At 48.5% G+C, this 24676-nt stretch overlaps 1 protein-coding gene across 1 annotated transcript in view; it reads left to right on the plus strand.

Annotated features, from left to right (window-relative positions):
* Window positions 1-1210: 1210 nt before the first annotated feature.
* Window positions 1211-24676, plus strand: part of RAB3D (RAB3D, member RAS oncogene family) — a 37819-nt gene continuing 14353 nt past the window's right edge. Inside the window, exon 1 of the mRNA XM_081845631.1 lies at window positions 1211-1403. The gene's annotated coding sequence lies outside the window, so the exon portion shown is untranslated. The remainder of the gene's footprint in view (window positions 1404-24676) is intronic.

The raw sequence follows: 24676 nt of genomic DNA on the forward strand, positions 1-24676 counted from the left end.
ATAAATACAGCAAATGGACAAAAGTACAAAGGTTCACAAAATGTTTTGGGGCATGCATACCCCCTGCGTACTCCCCCCAAAAAGCACCATCTATATCTATACTATCAATTTTTTTATTGTTTTATTTTAAACTATTCCCCCCAATGTTTTGAGCTGCTCTTATTTTTATCTGTAAAGCTGCCTTAAGTCCTTGTCTAGGGGGAAAGGTAGGGTATAAATAAAATTAAAATATGAAACACCTGCTGGATTTTGCCAGCCGCCAGCAGTAACTAATGGTGCCGACCTAGCCATCTCTACTCAGAAGGAAGCCCTATTGGATTCAAGTGCGCTTACTCCCAGGTCAGCAGGGTAAGGATTGCAGCTTAAAGCTACAGGTTGTAAATTACTCTGGGTCACCCTGGACATGATAAAGCGACTAACAAAACTAATAAATAATAAGAAACCATAAAACCTATCTCTCTCTTTGTGGGTGAATTGGGTGCACCCTGCGCAGGTGAGGTGGATAGGAGAACCTCTTGGATTGTAGGTCTGGCTGAAGCAAAGGTACAGCAAGGTAGGGCTGGCCCACCTTAGCAGCAAGGTGAGGCAACTGCCTCGGGCGGCAGGATCCACAGGGCAGTGGCGTAGCGTGGGGGTGCAGGGGGAGCACTGGGCGCAACATCTGGGGGTTAGGGTTAGGGAGCGCAAATCCACGGGTCAGGGGGCGCAAATCCATGGGTTAGGGGGCGCAAATTACTTGCCTTGCCCCGGGTGCTGACAACCCACGCTACGCCACTGCCACAGGGACAGCAGATCTGGCCACGAAGCGGATACTGGTGGCCAGATCTGCCTCCTCCTCAGCAAACGACCCCCACCATGGCGCCTCTATAGGGCGCCCCTTGTTCCTGATGTAGATCTTTCTTCCCCGCTTGTTCCGTTTTGTGTTCCGCCTCGGGCGCCCAAACGTCTTGCTCCGGCCCTGACAGCAGGCTTCGCCTCGGGGGTTTTCTGCAGCCCGGCTCCTGCTTGCAGGCGGCGCGCATATTCCCAACATTAGCCAAGCCAAGGGATGAGCGAGGGCGCACGGACGAAAGCAAACAGGCAGGCAGGCTGGCTGCGCGCTTCTCGCCGCCGCCCTCCTCTCCTTACCCGCTCCGGGAGGGAGGGAGGGAGGGAGGGAGGGAGGGAGGGAGGGAGTGGCTGGGTGATGTGGAAGGTCGATTGCTGAGGTCTGCAGCGGAAAGGCAGCCCGGGCACACCTTCCTCCTTTCGCCAGGGAGGCTCCGCTCTCGTGCGCGCAAGCCAGGAGCTGCCGCTGCCTCCAAAGACTCCGACATCCGGCTGGGGAGGCGGAGAAGTAACTTCCAGTAGCAGCTGCGGCAGGAAAAGCCCCCAAAGGCTCCGCGCCCCCCGCAGCAAAAAAGGTAACTTTGCTTCTTCGTTATGGTTATTTTTGCTTGCTCATTCATCCTGAGGGAGTTGGGAGTGTTGTTTGTTTTCTGCAAGGGGTGGCGGCGAGGCAGCTCCCTCCTGGGAGACCAAAGGCGAGGTGATGCCGAGACCGGGCTTGGGGGGTTGCGTCGCGCAATAGCGCAGCCGGCTTCGGACCTGCCCGCCTTCCCTGCGCGCTGGTGGAGAGCCGCCTTGCCCGGGAGAGAAACGCCTCCTTGGAGAGTCTTCGGGCTGGATCCGCCAGGCGCAGCCGGAGGAGAAAAGGCGTTGGTTTTTTGGGCAGCGGAGGCGAGCTCCGGATTAGCGATTCTGTGGGCGCGCGGCTTTTCTCCCCTAAATAATAATAATGATGATGATGATGATGATGATGATGATGATGCGGTTAGTGGGGAATATTTGGGCAGCACGATTTAGAGCCCAGGGATAAAGCAATCAGGAACGGATGCCTGAATGGCATTGCCTTTATTTTGAAGCTGGGGTTGCGTTGGCCATCGAGGTTTCCGTGCCACCCCTCTTTTTGGAAAGGATGTAGGAGGGAGATTAATTCTGCGCCTGGGCAATGTTGGGGCCAGCTCAGCACCTGAGTCAAGAAACAAAGGCAGTGTGGGCTTTACTCCAAAAATGAAGGGGGTATGAGTTGGCCCCTCCCTTTTTAAAAAAAACAAAACAAAAAAAAAACCCAGCCTCTTCTGTGCTTTTGGCAGCAGCCGGGATGTGCAGAGGCCAGCAGGTGACTTTGCTTATCACCTGCTGAATTCAGCCCCATGGTGCATAGAGGTTCACCTGCAGAGTTCTGTCGGGCGCAGGAGCAGGACGTGCCTGGCCTCTTGTGATTAGTTGGCAACCGCTTCCTATAGCGAGGAAGGTGGTTTCAGGAAGTTGAACATCTGATGCTCCTGGCAGGTAGCCAGAACTTGCTAGGCAGTAGCAAGCTAAATATATATATGTAAATATATAAGTTCCAGGCAGTGCTCACTGGGGTGGGCAGGGCACCCGCAGAATTGAATGCCTCTTCCTGGCTTTCAGTATTGGGGCATTCCCAAAGCCAGGACAGCTTGGGTGGGGTATGCAGATAAGCCACTGTAGGTCTAGGTTTATGCACCTTTTTCTTTACCCTATATTGCAATTGACATTTAGGGCTTTGACTTTTTAAAATTCCTCATTGCGGTGCTTTCCAGATGTTGTCAACCCCAACCAGCATGGCCAATGCTCAGCGATGATGGGGAGAGGTTTTGTAGCCTGGCATAATCAGAAGGGCACCACGATGGGCAAGGCTTGGTTACAGCTTGAGAGCAGTGTTGCCATGCACACATACAAAGGCCACGACGGCAAATTTGAGAAGTATTAAAGCATTTGTTTATTTGTTTTATTAAAGCCCAACAAAATGAGCCCAAGTCTAAGGCCTTCTTAAAAGGTAAAGGGACCCCTGACCATTAGGTCCAGTTGCGGACGACTCTGGGGTTGTGGCGCTCATCTCGCTTTATTGGCCGAGGGAGCCGGCGTACAGCTTCCGGGTCATGTGGCCAGCATGACTAAGCTGCTTCTGGCAAACCAGAGCAGCGCACAGAAATGCCGTTTATCTTCCCGCTGGAGCGGTACCTATTTATCTACTTGCACTTTGATTTGCTATTGAACTGCTAGGTTGGCAGGAGCAGGGACCGAGCAACGGGAGCTCACCCCATCACGGGGATTCGAACCGCCGACCTTCTGATCTGCAAGCCCTAGGCTCTGTGGTTTAACCCACAGCGCCACCCGTGTCCAGGTCTAAGGCCTTCTTACCCAGGTGTTAAAGCTGCATCTGCACTTCAGACAGTATGTGAGGTTTTGGAAAACCTGAACACCCATAATAAAAATAAATCCCTTAATGTCCAAAACCTGCCTGTTGGTCGAGGGGGGGGAGGTGTTCTAACTTAGCCTCCTTCTGCTTTTGAATGGAGAAGCACTCTGTCATGCATTCCCCCATCTGTGACAGAAGTGGTACAGCCCAGGCACATCTTCAACACCTCTGTAAGAGCCATGCCTCAAATTCTGCCCATTTGCTTCACTGCAGTTCAGTAGTTCAGAGATGTCATATTTGCCTGGAAGTCACAGTCTCCTTAAAAGACTCCCAGTTCGACCTGTTTGAATTCTGGTTGTAGCTGTTTACTGGAAAGGCATGTTGCACCTGCCATGTCCCTGGCATTGTGATCGGGTTCAAATTAAGTCCTGTTACCGTTTGATAATTTGGGCTACCTGCACAGTACACTCTCATTTTAACTCCATGCCCCTCCCTAAATTACGGGGTCCTCGCCCCGGGATCACATTCCCCCGGTGCTATACCAGCTGCACTGGCTCCCGGTGGAGTACAGGATCAGGTTTAAGGTGCTGGTTTTAACCTTTAAAGCCCTATATGGCCTAGGACCCTCATACCTACGGGACCGCCTCTCCCGGTATGTCCCACGGAGGACCTTACGGTCTTCAAATAAAAACACCTTGGAGATCCCAGGCCACAGAGATATTAGGCTGGCCTCAACCAGAACCAGGGCTTTTTCGGCTGTGGCCCCGATCTTGTGGAACGCTCTGTCACAAGAGACTAGGGCCCTGTGGGACTTGACATCTTTCAGGGCCTGCAATACAGAGCTATTCCACCAGGCCTTTGGCCAAGGCACAGTCTGACCCCCTCTCTCCTTCTGTAATCCTCATAGAACTCTAGCCCAATGGTTGCCATTAATTTGACTCTGAATTGATTTTAGAATGTGTTTCAATTAATTGACTGTGATTTTATGTAAACTGTGCTATTTTTACTGTTGTTAGCCGCTCTGAGCCCGACTTTGGCTGGGGAGGACAGGATATAAATAAATTGTTGTTGTTGTTGTTATTGCACAGTGGAGTATTCCACTGTCAGTCATAGACAAATGTGCACAGCAGCCTTCAGCTACTTCCTGCCATGGAAGCTATCTGTGGCAATAAGGAAGGCCTGGATTTTGGTTAGACTCCAGCAGTGCAGAGGGAGGGAAGCCTGCTTTTCACAGCATGGCCTTGTGACACTTTTTGACACTCAGGTTTTGCCACTGTTTTTTTGCTCAGTGGCAATCCAATTTAATTATCTGCTGTGGAGCTAAGTAGTGTCCTGCCCATCATCTCCCAGAGAGGAAGGCCAGGTCTTCTAGTTTGGCTTTGCCCTCCTGAGGCCTCCAAGCATCCCCACAACTGCAGCAAGGTAGCATAAAATGTAAGGGGCGATCCTTGTCTCCCTTTCCAGCTCCAGATTTCTATTCTGCCTGTTGGGACCAGTATCCTCATCAGGCAGTGTGCAGAAACAGTCACACAAAACCGACAATTTAAAATCGACTACCGCACCTCTTTTAAATGAGCAGTTAATCAGAATTAATGAAAATCAGATTGAATAAAGGCATCACCTGCTTGGCAGGGGGTTGGACTCGATGGCCCTTGTGGTCTATTCCAACTCTGTGATTCTATGATTCTATCACGAGAGGTTCCATGCTCCGAGTATGCAACACAATTCTACCAATGCAAGGGGATGTTCTCCAAAATGCAGTGTTTTAATCTGGTTTTACCTTGCTTTTGATTTTAATTATTTGTTAATGTTTTAAATACTTGTTTGTAAACCCCACCCCAATAATTTCTATCTTTCTTTCTTTCTTTCTTTATCCGCCTATCACCTATTATAATCAAGAGGCATGTAAAATAAAAATAGGGACAAGATTCCACCCTTTGGGGTAAGGGGCCTGGTGATCACAGATTTTTGGTCGGCCACCCAAACCAGTAAAAGGTTTTATACCATGGCTGTAGGATTCAGAAGAGCTAAATGGACGGTATGTATCAACGACAGTACAGTCGTACCTTGGTTGTTGAACGCCTTGGTACTCGTCCATTTTGGCTCCCAAACGCTGCAAACCCAGAAGTGAGTGTTCCGGTTTGCAAACATTTTTTGGAAGCCAAACATTCAACGTGGCTTCCAATTGAATGCAGGAAGCTCCTGCAGCCAATCGGAAGCTGCCCCTTGGTTTTTGAATGGTTCCAGGAGTCGAACGGACTCCTGGAACAGATTAAGTTCAACAACCAAGGTCCCACTGTACTGTATAACCCTTTGAGATCTGTTGGAAAGACCTGTCTGAAACTCCTTCATTGCGCCATGAGAAATCTCTGAAGTTCATAGGAGGGCCATCTACATAAATTTCTGCCCACTGGCCCTGCGTTTGGCCATATTTAGGCCATATAGTTTTGTTCTCTCAGGTATGCACTCTGAAGGCTTAATTTGGCTGCAGGTGTTTAATATTGTTATAACTGTGTGACTATGTAGCTTTATAACTGTAGGATTATTTTTAATTGCGTTTCTTGTTGAATTGTTGTACTTAGGCTCCCTTTACTACATCCTGGGCCTCTGTAGAAATGAATGTTGTGCACCAATTTGGTTATCCTTTTGGCCCTGGGTGAAGACCTGTTAGATGTTTTACTGAGAACAGTTTGGATCTTACTAGGCTCTGGTTTTAATATCTGTTTCTGTTGTTTTAAAGTTAGTATTTTTGCTTCTGATTTTCATTTTTAAGAATTGTTAGGTGTTCTGGGAGTCGTTCACAGCTGAAGCATGGGAGAGAAATGTGTAGAATTAATTTCAAAACATACACACACAATATATATATGTTCAGCTCTTTGAAATGCACTGTTCCCAAGATGCTTTGCAAATGCAGATTTAATATTTACGTAGCACTCCCCTATGGTGAAGGGACACAGGTGGCACTGTGAGTTAAACCACAGAGCCTAGGACTTGCCGATCAGAAGGTTGGCGGTTCAAATCCCCGCGACGGGGTGAGCTCCTGTTGCTCGGTCCCTGCTCCTGCCAACCTAGCAGTTCAAAAGCATGTCAGAGTGCAAGTAGATAAATAGGTACCGCTCTGGCGGGAAGGTAAACGGCGTTTCCGTGCGCTGCTCAGGTTCGCCAGAAGCAGCTTAGTCATGCTGGCCACATGACCCAGAAGCTGTACGCCGGCTCCCTCGTCCAATAAAGCAAGATGAGCGCCGCAACCCCAGAGTCGGCCACGACTGGACCTAATGGTCAGGGGTCCCTTTCCCTTACCCCTATGGTGATTTATACATTGTCAGCGTTTCCTCAAAAATGTGAGGATGCTCCAACCAGTATTGTTCCTGCATGTCCTTCTGTTGCCCATAATATATCCAAAGATATAGTACAGTATACTTGTAAGTTACTAGAGGCTAGAGACAAACAAACAGGGAAGGGCAGATTCATTCCAACCTGCCTGGACCAATTATTATTTATACCCCACCCATCTGGCTAGGGATCTTCTTAGGTGCTTATAGAACAATTTAAACCAGTTCCAACTCTTCTGCCCCACTGGCATTCCTGCTTAATCTCCTTCCCAGATCCCTGCACATAATTTCTGCTTCCAAAAACCATTTCCCCACCAAATTCACCTTCTCATAATATTTCCCCCCCCCCATTCATATTATGCCGCCATTTCGATGTTTCTGTAGCCCAATCCAGAATGCACATGTTCTCCTGATGATGTGTTGAGCCTCATTTGCAGCTAAGGAGGGTGTTATGTATTGACGTTCTCACCCTGGCCACCAGGGGTATTGTGTACATAGTTTCACTCAGGTCCACGTAAGTTATCGTATTTTTCGCCCTATGGGGCGCACCTAGTTTTTTTTTGGGGGGGGGATAAAGAAAAAAAATTATTTCCCCCCCTAGTTTTTTTTTGGGGGGGGGATAAAGAAAAAAAAATTATTTCCCCCGACCCCAGCCCCCAGAACAGGCTGCTATCCGCAAGCCTTGGGAGCCTGGCGGGAACTCCCGCCGGGCTCTCCAGGCTTGCGGATATCTGCCTGAAGCCCGGGGCGTGCTGCTCAGCGCGCCCCAGGCTTCGGGGTGCAGGCTGCTTTCTGCAAGCCTACGGAGTCTGGCGGGAACTCCCACAGGCTCCATAGGCGCCGACTCCATGGGGCCTGAGGGGGCCCGAGCCCCCTCAAAAATTCGTTTGGGGGGCTCAGCCCCCCCAATAATTTAAAAAAATTATTACCTTAAATTTCGCTCTCTAACACGCAGATTTTTTTCTCCTAAAAAGTAAGGGGAAATGTCTGTGCGTGTTATTGAGCGAATGTGTGGTCCCTGGAGCTGACTCCGGAGCGCAGGGGCAAAAATAGGCAAAAATCAGGCAAAAATAAGATCGGGCGGTCGGGCGGAGGGAAGGCGGAAGCTGCTGCTTTCCTGCATTCTGCCTCAGGGTCTTACTGCCCACCCGCTTCTGTTGCTGCGTTTGCTCAAACTCAACAAAGAGCAGGGAATCCCCTGCCCTCCTGGCAAGCAGAGGGTTAAGGAAAGGATCGAGTCCTTCCTTCTAATTTTTTCCTAGTCACACTGCGTGCCGGCTCCAGCCCACCACCTCCTCCTCTCCGTGCTCTAGGGACTCGCAGGTGGGAGAGAGAGAGAGAGGGCTGGCTTGGGGGGACCGGGACTTTTGCCTTCCTTTCCTCGCCCCCACCCCGTTAAACTCCTTCCCTGCATTCTTAGCCAGCTGCTTCTCCGCACACCCCTCTTGTGCTTCTTGTCCCTTCTGTGTTTTTCCTTCCCTCCCCATTTAAAACGTGGTGACAAAGCACGGATCCACATGGATCCTCAGGATTTTTGCATTGGGTCACCCCAAATTCACCATCAGATCACATTACATGTCCATGGCTACAGTCTGTACCAAAAAAATCACGCACCCACTGTGGCCTGGAGCTGCAATGGTGCAAAAACGTGGTTACAAAGCATGGATCCACAGGATCTTTGCACTGGGTCACCCCAAATTCACCATCAGATAACATAGCATGTCCATGGCTACAGCCTGCACCAAAAAAATCACGCACCCACTGTGGCCTGGGGCCACAATGGTGCAAAAACGTGGTTACAAAGCACGGATCCACATGGATCCTCAGGATTTTTGCATTGGGTCACCCCAAATTCACCATCAGATCACATAGCATGTTCATGGCTACATCTTGCACCAAAAAAATCACGCACCCACCGTTGCCTAGGGTCACAGTGGTGCAAAAACGTGGTTACAAAGCACGGATCCACATGGATCCTCAGGATTTTTGCATTGGGTCACCCCAAATTCACCATCAGATCACATAGCATGTCCATGGCTACATCTTGCACCAAAAAAATCACGCACCCACCGTTGCCTAGGGTCACAGTGGTGCAAAAACGTGGTTACAAAGCACGGATCCACATGGATCCTCAGGATTTTTGCATTGGGTCACCCCAAATTCACCATCAGATCACATAGCATGTCCATGGCTACATCTTGCACCAAAAAAATCACGCACCCACTGTTGCCTAGGGTCACAGTGGTGCAAAAATGTGGTTAGAAAGCACGGATCCACATGGATCCTCAGGATTTTTGCATTGGGTCACCCCAAATTCACCATCAGATCACATAGCATGTCCATGGCTACATCTTGCACCAAAAAAATCACGCACCCACTGTTGCCTAGGGTCACAGTGGTGCAAAAACGTGGTTACAAAGCATGGATCCACATGGATCCTCAGGATTTTTGCATTGGGCTACTCCAAACTCACTGTCAGATATTAAAAATCTTTATAAAATAGAGAATTAAATACATACAGAATGTTAAATTTTCAGTTTCGAAATACTAGTACTAGTTTAGTACTGTATTTCTATATTACTATAGTACTGTAATTGTTATTTTCAAATACTTAAATATTTTTAGGGTGTAAGACCCAATTAAAGCCCGTTATTTACATACAGTATTACAGTATTTACATACAGTATTAGGCATACTGTATTAACTTTATTAACTGTATTAAAGCATTAACTTTGAGATATTATTTTTATTTAATGAACCCTCAGCCTTATTCAAAGTAAGCTTAAATTAGCTATTTCACTTATTAATCAAAGTGCTATTACTGTGCGACAGCAATATTTTATGTTTTATTCTTTTAATGATAGTTTAGGATTTATTTAAATATCATTTCAATCTTTTCAGAGCTATATATTCACTGCTCTGTAATAGTCTATAAGCATAATTGTTACTGTAAATTAAATTAGCTTTTTACGAAAATACCGTGCGTGTTTATGTTTTGTTTCTTTTTTCAAAGCCAAAAAGTGTTTCAGGCTTGTCGAGTTTCCCGGAGTGTGGAGTTATAGAGAGTCGAGTTTTCGGGGTTCTAATGTTAATCATATGACTCTAAAATACTTTTTAAAAACTTTAAAACTCACTAATTTTCATCTAAAATTTAGAAAACTTCCCGGGGCAGGACCCCGGTATGGGCCCCCCCCAATATTTTTTATAAGTCGGCGCCCCTGACAGGCTCCCAAGGCTTGCAGATAGCTTCCTGAAGCCTGGAGAGAGAGAGGGGTCGGTGCGTACCAACCCCTCTCGCTCTCCAGGCTTCAGCGAAAGCCTGCATTCGCCCCATAGGACGCACACAGATTTCCCCTTAATTTTTGGAGGGGGAAAAGTGTGTCCTATAGGGAGAAAAATATGGTAATTTAGGTGGGAAACCCTGAGTTGTTGTGGTGGTTACAATGCTGACAGCCAGCTGCCTATAAAAGCAGGCCGGCTGAGCTGTTCAGTTCAGTTCCAGCCTACTATAAAGAACCATTTGGAGAAATCTCTGTATCGCCTGCTATGTCCACTCAGAACTTAATAGAGGGGAACCGTAGGGCTTCTTCCGATCTGCTTTGTTCTCCTTGTCGCTGCTTCTCCGTGATAAGGCTTTGTTGGATAAGGCACTGGAGGGCAAGAGGTGTGGCAAGAGTGGCACAGTCCCGGTCAGCCCTGGCTCAAAGAGGGTTGTACATACTCTGCTTCCTAGAAAAGGGGCTAGCCTATTTTGACAGAGAGCTCACATTTCAAGGTCTCCCTTTCTGTGCTCAGAAGAGAGCAGACCTATTGCTTCATGTTGTTATGGAGGAGCAGGCAGGAAATGAACCCTGCCTGCTCTTTTTGCAATATTGTTTTGCACATAGCTTGAGAAAAAAATAAACCTGCCCTTCTCAGCCTTGCCCTATGCATGTACAGTACTGTAGTAACTTGATTTAGGTGCTGCACTTACATAGGTTATCTTTTTCTGAATGCTGTTCAGCGTTTGTACTTGGGATTGGAGGCAGAAGAGGAAGTATGTTTTCCTATTAGTGCTCTGTGTGTATAAGAAGCCACAAGTTTGCTGCCTGACCCAAGCAGGATGATTAAGGTCTGTGTGTAGATAAACTTTAACCAAAAGTATGCTTTATGGAGACCGAGAAGCAATAAGAGCTTTTGGGAATGGTGCAGCAATTAATTCGGAGTCGCCATCTTGCCAAAGGATTTATAGCCGGGAGGAAGAACGGATTTGTTTTCAGACTGCATTCCTAGTAAATCTCCTCAGAGGTTTTGAGAAAGGAGGCAGATTGGTGAAGAGTAATGACGCTAAGACTGTTTTGATGTATGGAAGTGATGTTATATGGAAAACATCTGGATATGGCTACTGGATATGGCTACTAACCAGCTTGCGGAGACTATCAGAGGTCACAAAGAGAAAGGAAAAATATATGAAAATAGCAACAAGAGATGTGGAAAAATAATAAGAAAGGACTGGATAGTACTGTGAACATCATAAGGTTAGATTTGTGGACATTAAAACAGCAGTAAGAAGCAAGAAGTTGATTGGATCCCTTCAGAACATGAAATATGGGTAGCCCCAACAAAAATTTAAAATTCAGCTGTGTAATTTGGAATTTATGTAATTTGGTTTGATTTGATGTGATTGGTCAGTTAATAAAAAATTATTGTTAAAGATTTTTTTTTAAGTGTCTGCTCTGCTGCAGAATCATATGAGGCTCTCTGGATTCACCAGTGGAAGTTGCAAGTTGGTGGCCTCACCTTATTGGGGGTCCTTGATGAGGAGTTCTCAAATGACCCTAGTTTGTTTCCTTCAAGGCGCATCTTCAAACAAGCCAGGAAGCACCTTAGGAAAAGGCAAATAATCTTCCCACCCTTCTCCAGAACTTGCTGTCCTGCCTGCATGGTTTTTTTTAACCCAAATTCAGGCTCTGAGAAACTGGAACAGGTGCAAAGCTGTCACTTCAATAGTAGTGAGAACAGGTGGACATAACAGAACCAAGCTAAATAGCAAGGAAGTTGCCGTCGGGAGTAGACATAAGATGCAATTACTTTGAGGGTACGCGGGTGGCACCGTGGGTTAAACCACAGAGCCTAGAACTTGCCGATCAGAAGGTCGGCAGTTCGAATCCCCGCGACGGAGTGAGCTTCCATTGCTCAGTCCCTGCTCCTGCCAACCTAGCAGTTCGAAAGCACGTCAAAGCGCAAGTAGATAAATAGGTACCACTCTGGCGGGAAGGTAAACGGGATTTCCGTGTGCTGCTCTGGTTCACCAGAAGCGGCTTAGTCATGCTGGCCACATGACCCGGCCAATAAAGTGAGATGAGCGCCGCAACCCCAGAGTCAGCCACGACTGGACCTAATGGTCAGGGGTCCCTTTACCTTTACCTTTACTTTGAGGGGAAAGGATAAATTTGAAGGTGCCCACAGCTGCTGGAGTGTGGTGGCAAACTGAATTTCAGTAGGGACAAATGCAGCATTCTGCACATAGGCAAGAAGAAGCAGATGCGGGACAGTTAGCTTACTGGTTGTACATGTGGAAAGGATCTAAGGGGTCTTAGTAGACCACAAGCTTAATATGAGTCAACAGTGTGATCAGGGCCGGATTTAGGTTTGATGAGGCCCTAAGCTACTGAAGATAATGGGGCCCTTTATATGTCCAGCTGCCCTTTGTCAACAACAAATTGTCGCTTTTTTGTGTTGAATATATAATATATGGTAATTTATGGACCCAATAGGTATCTAAAGCCATTTGCACATAACAAATAGGAGCCTACGCAACACAAAACACTGTTGCTGTATGTGGGTTTTATTTTATTTGGTTTTTATCTTATATTTTGGAAATGTACATCCAGGGTTTTTTTCCTTTAATTTTTTTGGGGGCCCCCAAGAGACTGGGGCCCTAGCCTATAGCTTGTTTAGCTTATACAGTGGTGCCCTGCAAGACGAATGCCTTGCAAGACGAAAAACCCGCTAGACAAAAGGGTTTTCCGTTTTGGAGGTGCTTCGCAAAACGAATTTCCTATGGGCTTGCTTTGCAAGACAAAAATGTCTTGCGAGTTTTTTCGGCTTTTTCCCCCTCCCCCCCCTTTTTCTAAGCCGCTAAGCCGCTTATCTGCTTATCCGCTAAGCCGATAAGCCGCTAAAAGCCGCTAATAGCGCTAATCTGATAAGCCGTCAATGGGCTTGCTTCGCAAGATGAAAAAACCGCTAGACGAAGAGAATCGCGGAACGGATTCTTTTCGTCTTGCGAGGCACCACTGTACGTAAATCCGGCGCTGAGTTTGATGCACAGGCAAAATAAGCTACAGTAATGCTATTCTAGACTGCATCAACAGATGTATTGTGTCCAGAGTGAGAGAAGTAATGGTGCCTCTGTATTCTGCCTTGGTCAGACCACACCTGGAATACTGTGTCCAGTTCTGGGTGTCACAATTTAAGAAGCATCTTGACAAGCCGGAAAGTGTGCAGACAAGGGCAATCAAGATGATCAAGGGTCTGGAAACCAAGCCTTATGAGGAACGATTGAAGGAGGTCTGGGTATGTTGAGCCTGTAAAAGAGGAGATGGTGTGATGGCCATTTTCACATATCTAAAGGGCTTCCACATGGAAGATGGAGAAGCTTGTTTTCTCCTGCTCTGGAGGGTAGAACTCGGAATGAATGGCTTCAAATGACAAAGAAGGAGATTCCAAGTAAATATTAGGAAGAACTTTCTGACAGTAAGAGCTGTTTGACATTGGAACAGACTCCCTCGGGAGGTGGTAGACTCTCCCTCATTGGAGGTTTTTAAGCAGAGGTTGGGTGGCCACCTCTCATGGGTGTTTTAGTTGAGATTCCTGCACTGCAGGGAGATGGACTATCAGTGTTTCCCAACCTTGTGCCTCCAGCTGTTTTTGGACTACAATTACCATCATCCCTTGCCACTGGTCTTGCTAGTCAGGGATGATGGGAGTTGTAGTTCAAAAACAGCTGGAGGCACAAGGTTGGGAAACACTGGACTAGATGACTCTTGTGGACCCTTCTAACTCTATGATTTTATGATTCTGTGACTCTCTTTGCCTGCCTCTTTCCCTCATTTCATGTACATGTCCTGCTGCTGTTCTTCATAATAATAATATTTATACCCCGCCCATCTGGCTGGGTTTCCCCAGCCACTCTGGGCGACCTCCAACAGAATATTAAAATACAACAGTCTATTAAACATTAAAAGCTTCCCTAAACAGGGCTGCCTTTTGAGGTCTCTTAAAAGTCTGGTAGTTGTTGTTCTCTTTGACATCTGGTGGGAGGGCGTTCCACAGGGCAGGTGCCACTACCGAGAGTGGCTGAATTGTGTCTTGTCTTGAGGGGATGCAGAAGATCATTTCAGCTGTGCTCTCTTCGAATTGCAGGCTCAGATCACAGTCTTCTTGAGAATCATTTCACTGAAAGGCAGGATGCAAATAATCTAATTAAGCGATAGAGCATTTTGAGTGCACTCGCAGCTGCACGTCGGAGCCCACTCTTTGCAGGGTGAAGGCCCTAAGTTTGACCTGAGCATTTTGGGTAGCAGGGCTGAGAAAGTCCTCTGCCTCAGGACTCTGACGGCTGCTGCAAGTGCCAAGCTGGATGATGAACCAACATTAGTCTAACTTAGTATAAAACAATGTCATAAGTGCAGAGCACGCAGGACCTGCTTCATCTTTATGCAGACTCATCATGCAGTCATTCATGCATTTGTCTAGATTACATAATGTAGTCTGATTATCATCTAAATACTGTACATTTTCCAGCATTCAACCTGTGAGCTCCCAGTGACACTGTTTGCATGGTGAGGACTAGAGCAATGCATTCCTTTTTTAAAAAAAACTATTTTTTAAATAACACGAGTCTGAGAGGCGTCCAGTGAAATTCAGTATTAAATTAGGCATTGTACTGACTTTCTCTCCAGGAATACCTTTTTAGATATATCACCCGGGTCCCATGAGTGCCCTTGCATTGCAATCCTATACATATCTGCATAGAAACAGAGTCCATTGAGTTCAATGGAATTTACTGCCATGTACATTTATATGCCCTCAGACTTCAAGAGGTTTCCTGACTTTGGAATTTGGAATTCTGTCCTCTAGAGATTTGGGTTTTGTTTTTAATTTTATCATGTACCGGTTGGCAGTGTGATTCTGTAAAGTTTTGGGGTTTTTTTTACTATTTATTTGTAATTAGACACATCAAACAGCATGCCTCTGCGTTTTTAAAGAGGATGATGTGTGGTTCTGTCACACCAAAGTGCCACAAGAACCCAGTTGGTGCTACAGTAGTTGGGCATTGTTCTTATAACAGATACTCCAAAAACTAGTCTTATTTTTAAAATCATACCTTGTTCTTCCTCCTGATGGAGCAAGATTTTGTGATAAATCTTACAGTCTCGGAATGTGTGTTCCTCTTCCCACTATGGTTCCTTTGTCCTTGTTTATTTTTTTCCTCCAGTTAAGTTGTGGGTTGACATAGCAGACGACACAGCGATTTCTCCAAGTAGCTCTTTATTTCGTAAGCTGGAATAGAACTGACTGCAAACAGCTCAGCCGGCCTGCTTTTATAGGCAGCCGGCTGTCAACATTGTAACAACAACAGCCCAGAGTTCCCGCCTAAAATAACTGACGCGGACCTGAGGGAAAACTATCTACAGACCTGAGTGAAAACTATCTACAGTATCCCCCTGCTGGCCCAGGGTGAAACTTCACTACATAACACCCCTCCCCACCGAGATAAGGCGTTAGTTACAATCGTAATGGTTTCCTTATATACAGCACTACGCGTAATGGTTCAATTAGGCACAAAAGCATATTGGTTACATTTCCCATACTTAGACCAACAGTGATACATGTCCAACAACATAGTCCTTTAAATAAGTTGGGCGCTTGGAAACTCTGCCAGACCGCCGGGGACTGGTAGCCAAGTCCGGAGGGCCACACAGTTCTTGCTGAGGCTGTGGTGCGACCCTAGGTGGCGTTGGAACCAACTCCCCTGGATCCGCTGCTGTGGATGGAGCCTCCGCAAGTGGAGTGGTCTGAGTCTGTGGTAAGTCTGGCAGACCCTCTGAAGCGGCTTGGTTCGGCTCCACGCTGGCAGTTTGCGAGGGAGGTGTAGGTGGGGCCTCGCCATCTGTACGTGTCTCTTCTGGAGCCGCAAGCGCAGTTGGGGGCACCTCGGTAGTGTCCAAGTCCCCAACCCTGCGCCTAAGCTGGTCTATGTGCCATCGCCACAAGCGTCCGTCTTCGAGTGCCACCTGGTACGAGCGAGGTCCAGTGACTCCCACTACTGTGGCTGGCACCCAAGGAATGTCCCCCACATAGTTCCGGGCAAAGACCTGGTTTCCTGGGACAAATGACCGTGGCGCGTTGGCACAGCCTGGGGGTTCAGCCACGGCAAAGTCCGGGTGTAGCCGGTCGAGCGGTGACCTGAGGCGGCGGCCCATAAGCAGTTCAGCAGGACTCCTCCCTGTGGCCGCATGAGGGGTGATGTGTTGCACGAACAAGTATTCGGCGACCCGCTCATGCCAGTCTCCCCGGTCCAGGCGCGCCAGTGCCTCTTTTGCCGAGCGCACCATTCTTTCCGCTTGCCCGTTGCTGGATGGATGAAAGGGTGCCGTTAGGGCATGGCGGATGCCCAGTCCCAAAAGATACCGCTCAAACGTGCCTGACGTGAACTGCGGTCCGTTGTCAGAGACAAGGACATCAGGACACCCATGCGTTGCAAACAGGCCTCGCAGCACCCGGATGACAGCTTCGGTAGTGGTGGAGGGCATCAGGGCGACCTCCAGCCATTTGGAATAGGCGTCCACCACTACCATAAAGGTCCGGCCGTGAAAGGGGCCAGCCAGATCGATATGCACCCTCGACCAGGGTGTCTTTGGCGTCTCCCAGGTGTGTCCCTTAGCTGCCGGTGGTGCAGGCCTCGACTCTTGGCACGCTTGACAGGCGGACACCCAGGCAGTGATGGCATCGTCCATATTAGGCCACCAGACGTAACACCGAGCCAACGCCTTCATTTTGACAATTCCCGGGTGGCCAACGTGCAGAGCCTCCAGGACGCGCTGACGGAGTCCCTGGGGAATCACGACGCGGTCTCCCCACAGCAGACAGCCGCGATGAGCTGAGAGTTCATGTTGTCTGGTTGCGAAGGGCTGGAACTCCGATGCAAAAGGCCCTTGTGGCCACCCCCTCCACACCCAGTTGAGCACCCGGCTGATGGTGCGATCCTGGGCAGACGCGGAGGCCACAGTGGCAGCTGATACAGGCGCTGCCGGAAGATCCTCAATCAGAAGGAGCGATGAAGCTGGAGCCGGGTCTTCCACAAATGCTGGAAGAGGGCAACGGCTGAGGGCGTCGGCATGGCCCATCGATTTCCCCGGGCGATGGATGAGCCGGTAGTGGTAGGCAGCCAGGAAAACAGTCCATCGCAGCATGCGTGGCGAGAGGACCGGTGGAGTTGGACGATCACCGGCGAGGAGGCCCAGGAGTGGCTTGTGGTCAGTGATGAGGTCAAAAGTCCTGCCATAGAGGTATTCATGGAACCTCTTCACTCCAGCCACAAGTGCCAGTGCCTCCTTGTCGAGCTGGCTGTAATTCCGTTCCGTCAGAGATAGTGTCCTGGAAAAGTAGGCGAGCGGTGCTTCTCTTCCATCTGGAAAACGGTGACTAAGGACAGCACCGATGCCAAAAGGTGAGGCGTCGCAGGCAAGGACCAGCGGCCTGGATTCACTGTACTGTACCAGCACACTGTCTGATGAAAGGAGAGCCTTAACCGCGTTGAAGGCCGCCGTCTCCCGATGACCCCAGGCCCAAGGCGTCTTTGTACTAAGGAGTCGGTGAAGAGGCTCAGCCACTGTGGCTTTGTGGGGCAGGAACATGTTATAAAAGTTCAGCAGCCCCAGGAACGCCTGCAACTCCGTCTTGTTCTTTGGGGTGGGGGCCTGCTGGATAGCGCGGATCTTGGATGTGGTCGGGTGAAGGCCGGAGGCATCGATAAGATAGCCCAGGAACTCTACCTGTGGAACGGCGATCTGGCACTTCTCCCTCTTTACCTTGAGCCCGGCCTCTTGGAACCTGGTCAGCACGGCACGGAGGCGCTCGAACAGCTGCTGGTGTGAGTCTGCAGACACCAAGACGTCATCAAAATATGGTACCACGCCCGGAAGCCCTTGCAGGAGACGCTCCATAAGGCTTTGGAAGATGCCAGGAGCCACACTCACCCCGAACTGCAACCGGCGGCAACGGAATGCCCCCCGGTGGGTGACGATCGTCTGGGCTTCAGCAGTGGCATCATCGACTGGCAGTTGTTGATAGGCTTGGGCAAGGTCCAGCTTAGCGAAGACCTTACCCTCACCCAGGGAATGCAGCAGGTGTTGGACAACAGGAACCGGATAAGCGTGCTGCTGAAGTGCCTTGTTGATCGTGCACTTGTAGTCAGCGCAGATTCTCACCGACCCATCTGGCTTGACAGGCGTGACGATGGGGGTTTCCCACTTGGCGTGGTCAACCGGCTCCAAAACTCCTTGGGCGATCAGTTTGTCCAGTTGTTCGTCCACCTTAGCCTTGAGAGCAAAGGGAACCCGGCGTGGCTTTAGCTTGATGGGGGCGACTTGTGGATCAAGGCTAAAGGAGATGGGCGTACCTGTATATTGCCCCAAGGTGCCGTCAAAAACCTCGGCAAAGTCTTTGACCAGACCCTCAGTCTCTGCGTTAGAGATGCAGTTGATGCCGGTGACTTCCAGGCCGAGGGCATCAAACCAGTCTAGCCCTAGGAGGCTTGGCCGCTGACCTTCGACCACCACCAACCGGAGCAGGCCCGAAAAATCCTTGAAGGCAATCCGGAACCGGCCAACGCCTACCACGGGAATGTCGTTTCCCTGGTAGTCTCTCAGGTGTACGCGGTGAGAGTCGAGTTGCCTTTTGGACACTCTGGGTACCAGTCTTTTGATGGTGCTCCACGACACGATGGACAGGGCAGACCCGGTGTCGATCTCCATGTCACATGGAGCTCCTTCAATGAGCACCGTGACGTTCAGCTTGCGTCGCGTAGGCGAGTCGGTTTGGCCAATCGTGGTTCCAGACGGGCAGCGGCAGTTGGTGAGAGCGAAACAACTTTCCTTGGCAGACTGGAGTGAAGGCTTGGACTTGCGAGTCGATGAAGGGGGGGGTGTCAGACGGAGCCGATCGGCAGACCTTAGCGATGTGGCCCCTTCTGGAACACTTCCTACAGATGGCGTCTCTGAATCGACACTTGGCACGGGAATGGTTGCCTCCGCAGCCGGCACATTCCGGTTGGCCCTTGGACTTCTGTTGGAACTTCCTGTGCTCCCGCTTTGTCTGGTGCACGTCATCGCCTTCACTGGAGGATGCCTCATCACTGCTGGCCTCTTCATGATGCACCGGAACTGGCTCCCTAGCAAGACGTGGGCTGCTGCACTTGCGGATCTCCTGGGCGGAGCGTTCAGCAGCTTCTGAGGCCACAGCCTCCTCAATGGCTTTCTGCAGCGTGAGGTCTGGCTTGGCGAGGAGACGCCGTTGCAGATGGATGTCCCGGACCCCGCAGACGATTCGATCCATCAGGGCATCGTCTAAGTCTCGGAACTCACAGTGCATTGCAGCCTGTCGCAGGGCGGTGGTGTAGTTGTTGATTGACTCCCCCTCTGCCTGGTTCCGGTGGTAGAACGCATGGCGGGCAGCAATCTTGGACGGCTTTGGTGCGTAGTGGTTGCGGAGCTTCTCTTGGATCGTGTCCCATGGTGTTGCCTGGACTGCTTCGGGCGCAACCAATGCTCGGGCCGTCTCAAACACCTCAGGCCCACAGAGGCTGAGGAATAGGCCCCGCTTACGATCCTTTGATACTGCTGTCAGCTCGTTGGCTTGGAGGTAGCAGTCGAACCGAGCGAGGTAGGAATCCCATGATTCAGAGGCTGGCGCAAACGGCGGTAGAGGCACAAGTGAAGCCATGATTCCGATGCCGGCGTGAAGGGCGATGGATGGAACACCGTGCTCTAGCCAGAACAGTCAGCTCTAAATTGGTTCTGTCCAGTGATTTCGCTCAGTGATTTCGCTCTGTGATTCAGCTCAGTGATTCAGCTCAGTTCAGAGGCTGGCCGCATCTGGCTGTGCTCTGATGTCCATCCATCCCATCCTTGTCACCAGAGTTAAGTTGTGGGTTGACATAGCAGACGACACAGCGATTTCTCCAAGTAGCTCTTTATTTCGTAAGCTGGAATAGAACTGACTGCAAACAGCTCAGCCGGCCTGCTTTTATAGGCAGCCGGCTGTCAACATTGTAACAACAACAGCCCAGAGTTCCCGCCTAAAATAACTGACGCGGACCTGAGGGAAAACTATCTACAGACCTGAGTGAAAACTATATACAGTATCCCCCTGCTGGCCCAGGGTGAAACTTCACTACATAACACCTCCAGTTTACCTTATCTGTATTCGAGAACCCGCCCCTTCTCAATCAAAAAGTTAGTTTGTGCTTCCATATGCCAGCGAGTTGCTTACAGTACAACAGATTTCAAAATCTGTTTTTGGCTTGTCATAAATAGGATTCCCCCCACCCATCCCCCCAAAAAATATTTGAGTCCTTCAGACGCTACTTGTGTCACGTGTGAAAACTACTAATACAGGACAGAATGTGGACAAGAAACCTAATGCACATCCTCAGCAGAGCAGGTTTTGCATTTGTTGATTAAAAAGAAAATACCCCATTTAAACCTTCCCCACCCCGGTTTGTGCTGATGCTGAGATCTCCAACCCCTTTGGCTCCCTGTTCCTCTCTGTGATGTGCGGGAGGTGATGAAGCAGCAAGATTATCACAGCGCTGAGCTGTGCCATGTTGTTGCCAAGAAAAGACGGATCTGCGTGGCTAGTTAAATTGACTCCCATTCCATACTGCAGCACTTTCCCACAGGTTTGTGGCTCTTAAGTAATGTATCTGGGAACACCTCACGAGGAACAGTTAACATCTTACCCGTACTTAAATGTTCTAATTATTAGAGTGGTTAATGATTCCGCGGGGTGTTCAGTGTGGCTCACATTCAGCAAAAGTTAAAATATTATTCCGTGCTTCACAGTGTTCTAAAAAGCAGCATTTTAAAAAGGTGTGTTTGTCCCTTGCACTTTGCTTGAAGAGGAGGGGATGGGTCAGGTTATTGGTTGAGCCTGAACTTACCCTGGCAATTGCACAAGCAGAGGACAGAGAACAGTGAATGCGAGTGAAGTGGTTAAAAGAGCCAATGGAACACAATACATTTGCGAGTTTGGAAGATGGAAAGGTTTGTTTAAATGGTCTTCTAACACATTCAGCACTTCTCACAAACTGTGCATGCGCAGGTCTGTTGAGCTCTTTACTTTTCTTCTAAAAGTACTAGCCACCTCAAGGTAATGCAAGAGGCCTTGTGCGAGGTTTATCCTCTACAGTCAAACTTCGGCTACAGAACGCCAAAAAACAAGAAGTAACTGCCCCAGTTTTCTAATGATTTTTGGAAGCCAAACATCTTCCAAGGCGCATTTTTCATTTTTTCCCCATTGACTTTGCAGCCAGCCATTGATCCTCAGTCTTTGAACTTTTTGGAAGCCAAATGGTCTTCCGGAAGGGATTAAGTTTGAAAACCAAGGTTCCACTGTACAATGATCTGTGTTGGTGACATAGCAGGTCGCTCTTCGTCTCACGTTTATTTATTTCATTACATTCACGTTTTGCCTTTCTTCCAAGAAGCCAGAGGTGGTGTTCTGCCCCCTACCATTTTATGCTTAAAATAACCTATGAGGGAGGTTAGACTGGGAGCTAGGAGCTGGCTCAAGAAATGGCCCAGCGAAGATTTGAACCTGGGTCTCCTCAATCCTCGTCTGATGCTCTAGCCGCTATTGTTGGCTGTTTTCATCAATATTTGACTCGTCTTTTCAGATTCAGGCTGGATCTAGTCACAGCAAAAAAGCTTTTGAGGAAAACGCATTGTAAAGTGGAAAATCGCATTGTAAAGTGGAAAATCATGTTGGCGGAAGACGGGACTCCACAGCGCTCTCTGGTGTCACAGTGTTATAACACATATAAAACGCTTTTTCTTTACTAATGTAGCTGAGTCCCCAATGTCTCTCCATGTCTTATTTCCTCAGCCTATTCCCCCCCCCCCAGTCACCCAGTTTGGAGCCTCCCTTCCTTCAAGCCCTCTCTTGTCTTACCTGCCTTTCTTTCATTCCTTCTCCTTCTCTCTTCTCTGCATTCTGCCCCTCAGTCAGCTTCTGCGACGCTCTGGGGGTTAACTATATTAATTATATACATATGTATATAAGAGGGTGCCCATATTGTTTTGATTTTGAAGATGAGTGGCTTAGGATGGGGACAGTCAATGGTGATTTTATTCTTAATAGAAAAATGGTAAAAAAAATTGACATTTCCTTGCTTCCTCCCCCCCCCCCCCCCCGCTCACCCCCACCCCAGATTCAGAATACATTAGGATTCAGGCCAGTGAAGCTTTTCTAACAAATTTAGAACACAGAACCATTTCAGTATAAAACACGTCACTCATATTTATTTATTTATTCATTGTGCTTACGGCTCATCTGACAACAAATGCCCCAAGGCAAGTTACAAGAAGATCCTAATTAAAAATAAGTATAATTGACGTTAAATGAAACCACAAATAATGATGATGATTTGCCTCCAACATTCCTCCAATGAAGATAGGGATGTCCTAAGAAAAAGCGGGACATTTTGAAATCAAATAAGTACCGTATTTTTTGCTCTATAAGACTCACTTTTTCCCTCCTAAAAAGTAAGGGGAAATGTGTGTGCGTCTCATGGAGTGAATGCAGGCTGCGCAGCTATCCCAGAAGCCAGAACAGCAAGAGGGATTGCTGCTTTCACTGCGCAGCGATCCCTCTTGCTGTTCTGGCCTTTGAGATACAGAATTTTTTTTCTTGTTTTCTGTAAATCCAGGACTATCCCTGGAATATAGGGACACTTGGAGGGTCTGTCAGAGATGTGGAGTGACTTTTATGAAGTGATAATGAAAGTAAACCAGGAAAACTTAGAAACTGAATCTGGGTTCTCACATACAAAACATATGAAAGGATTCTTGCAGTGCAGAGATGATTTAGTGGCAAACCGGTAGTAAAATGTGAAGTGCAAAGTATATTGTCTCATTCTTGTCAGTCAGTAGAACTATTGGTAGCTGAGTCTTTCTACTCAGCTGGTTATTTAGACGAATCTTAGTACGAGGGATTTAGTTGGTAAGAGTTGGTTCCAAACATAAAAACTTGCGGGGGAATCTGTTGTAGCTGCAGAGAAAAAAGCCAGGACTTGATTCAGAATTCAGGGCTAGAGGCTGCCTGTGTCCCAGGTTTTCTTTGGCCCTGAACTGGATTTGTTTCTGTTCAGAAACCCTGGAATCAGTAGGCCTGGGTGCTGATCAAACTTGGGGAACTGGAAAGGTGGCTTTTCTGAGCAGCACTTTGCCACAGAGAGCTAAACCTGTCAGGCTGGTTGGATTGCATGTCTGCGCTATGGGAAGCCTGCCCAGAGAGGAAGGACCAGGTAAGGCTCAGGTGTATCAGTGCGCTCATTCATCTACATCACTAGCATACTGGGAAGGCTGGCTAGCCTAAAATATAACAGTGAGTAGACAGTAATGGATAAGAAGATTAAATAGTTCAATAATTATTATTTGTACCCAGGGCCGGGTTTAGGTTTGATGAGGCCCTAAGCTACTGAAGGTAATGGGGCCCTTTATATGTCCAGCTGTCCTTCAGTATGCCCATTACCTTTCCAGTGAGAGAAAGTCTGTTAGCTCTCTCTCTTCTAGTTCTTCTTCACCTTGCTGTTCACCTCCCAGTTCTTCCCAACTTTTGTCTTCAGAACTATGCCCCTCCGCAAACCACTGTTCCAACTCTATACTGTCCTGCTCCTGGGCAGCTTCAGGATCCTGGTCGGGGCGGGGGGATGCTCCCACCATTCCTCATCAGAGCAGTACTCCTCAGCCTGGTCTCTGACACCAAGTGAAGATGCCTGGGTGCCAAGATGGCGTGTGATGTCTCCACCATCTAGAGGTGCATGCCTGGGGATTCTTGGATCTTGACTGTTTTCACCCACTCTGTAGAACTCTATCAGTTACATTTTATCTGCACAATCAGAAAGAATTTCAGGAACCCCAAAATTGTATTGAAAGATAAGACTTTTGTGCCGTCTGGCCCTGAAGGGCAACTAGACATTCTGTTTTGGTGGCTGTAAATGTGGTTCAAGGGGCCATTTCACGTCCAGCTTATATATCTGAGTTTCCAACACTGGCCACTGACTCTGTTTGCAAAGAGCCATCAGTCAATACCTTTCCCTGAGACAGTGGAGGTTGGGCTTTGCCTAAGGAGAAGCAGTATAAAAAAAGTTAAAGGACCCCTGACAGTTAAGTCCAGTCGCAAATGACTCTGGGGTTGCGGCGCTCATCTTGCTTTACAGGCCGAGGGAGCTGGTGTTTGTCCGCAGACAGTTTTTCCAGGTCATGTGGCCAGCATGAGTAAGCTGCTTCTGGCGCAACAGAACACTGAAACCAGAGCAGCGCATGGAAACGCCATTTACCTTCCCGCCAGAGCGGTATCTATTTATCTACTTGCACTTTTGGTGTGCATTTGAACTGCTAGGTTGGCAGGAGCTGGGACCGAGCAATGGGAGCTCACCCTGTTGCGGGGATTTGAACCACTGATCTTCTCATTGGCAAGCCCAAGAGGCTCAGTGGTTTAGACTACAGCGCCACCCACGTCCCGGAGAAGAAGCAGTATAGTGACAGCTAATTTCATAAAGAAATATTCTGTCATACCTGAGCAGGGTTCTCCTCATCTTCCGACTGTCTGAGGTGCCCGTAGTCATGCCAGGGTGGGGCTCCTTCTGGGTGGATGTTCAAACACAGCTGTTTGCTATTTAGGATGTGTCGAGATGTGTCATAGTTTGGAGGGGGGGTTGCACTCGCTTTCACAACAGGGAAGAACGCGGTGACTCCTTCTGTGTGCTTTCTTAGCCTGAGGTGACACACCTGAAGAGGGATTCCGGATGTGGTGAGGGACTGGAGCTTTACTGCTCCGCTCTGTCAGAAGGAGGTGGCCGCCTCTG

The sequence above is a fragment of the Podarcis erhardii genome (assembly GCF_964252035.2).
Source record: "Podarcis erhardii genome assembly, chromosome: 17".
Classification (NCBI taxonomy): Eukaryota; Metazoa; Chordata; class Lepidosauria; order Squamata; family Lacertidae; genus Podarcis; species Podarcis erhardii.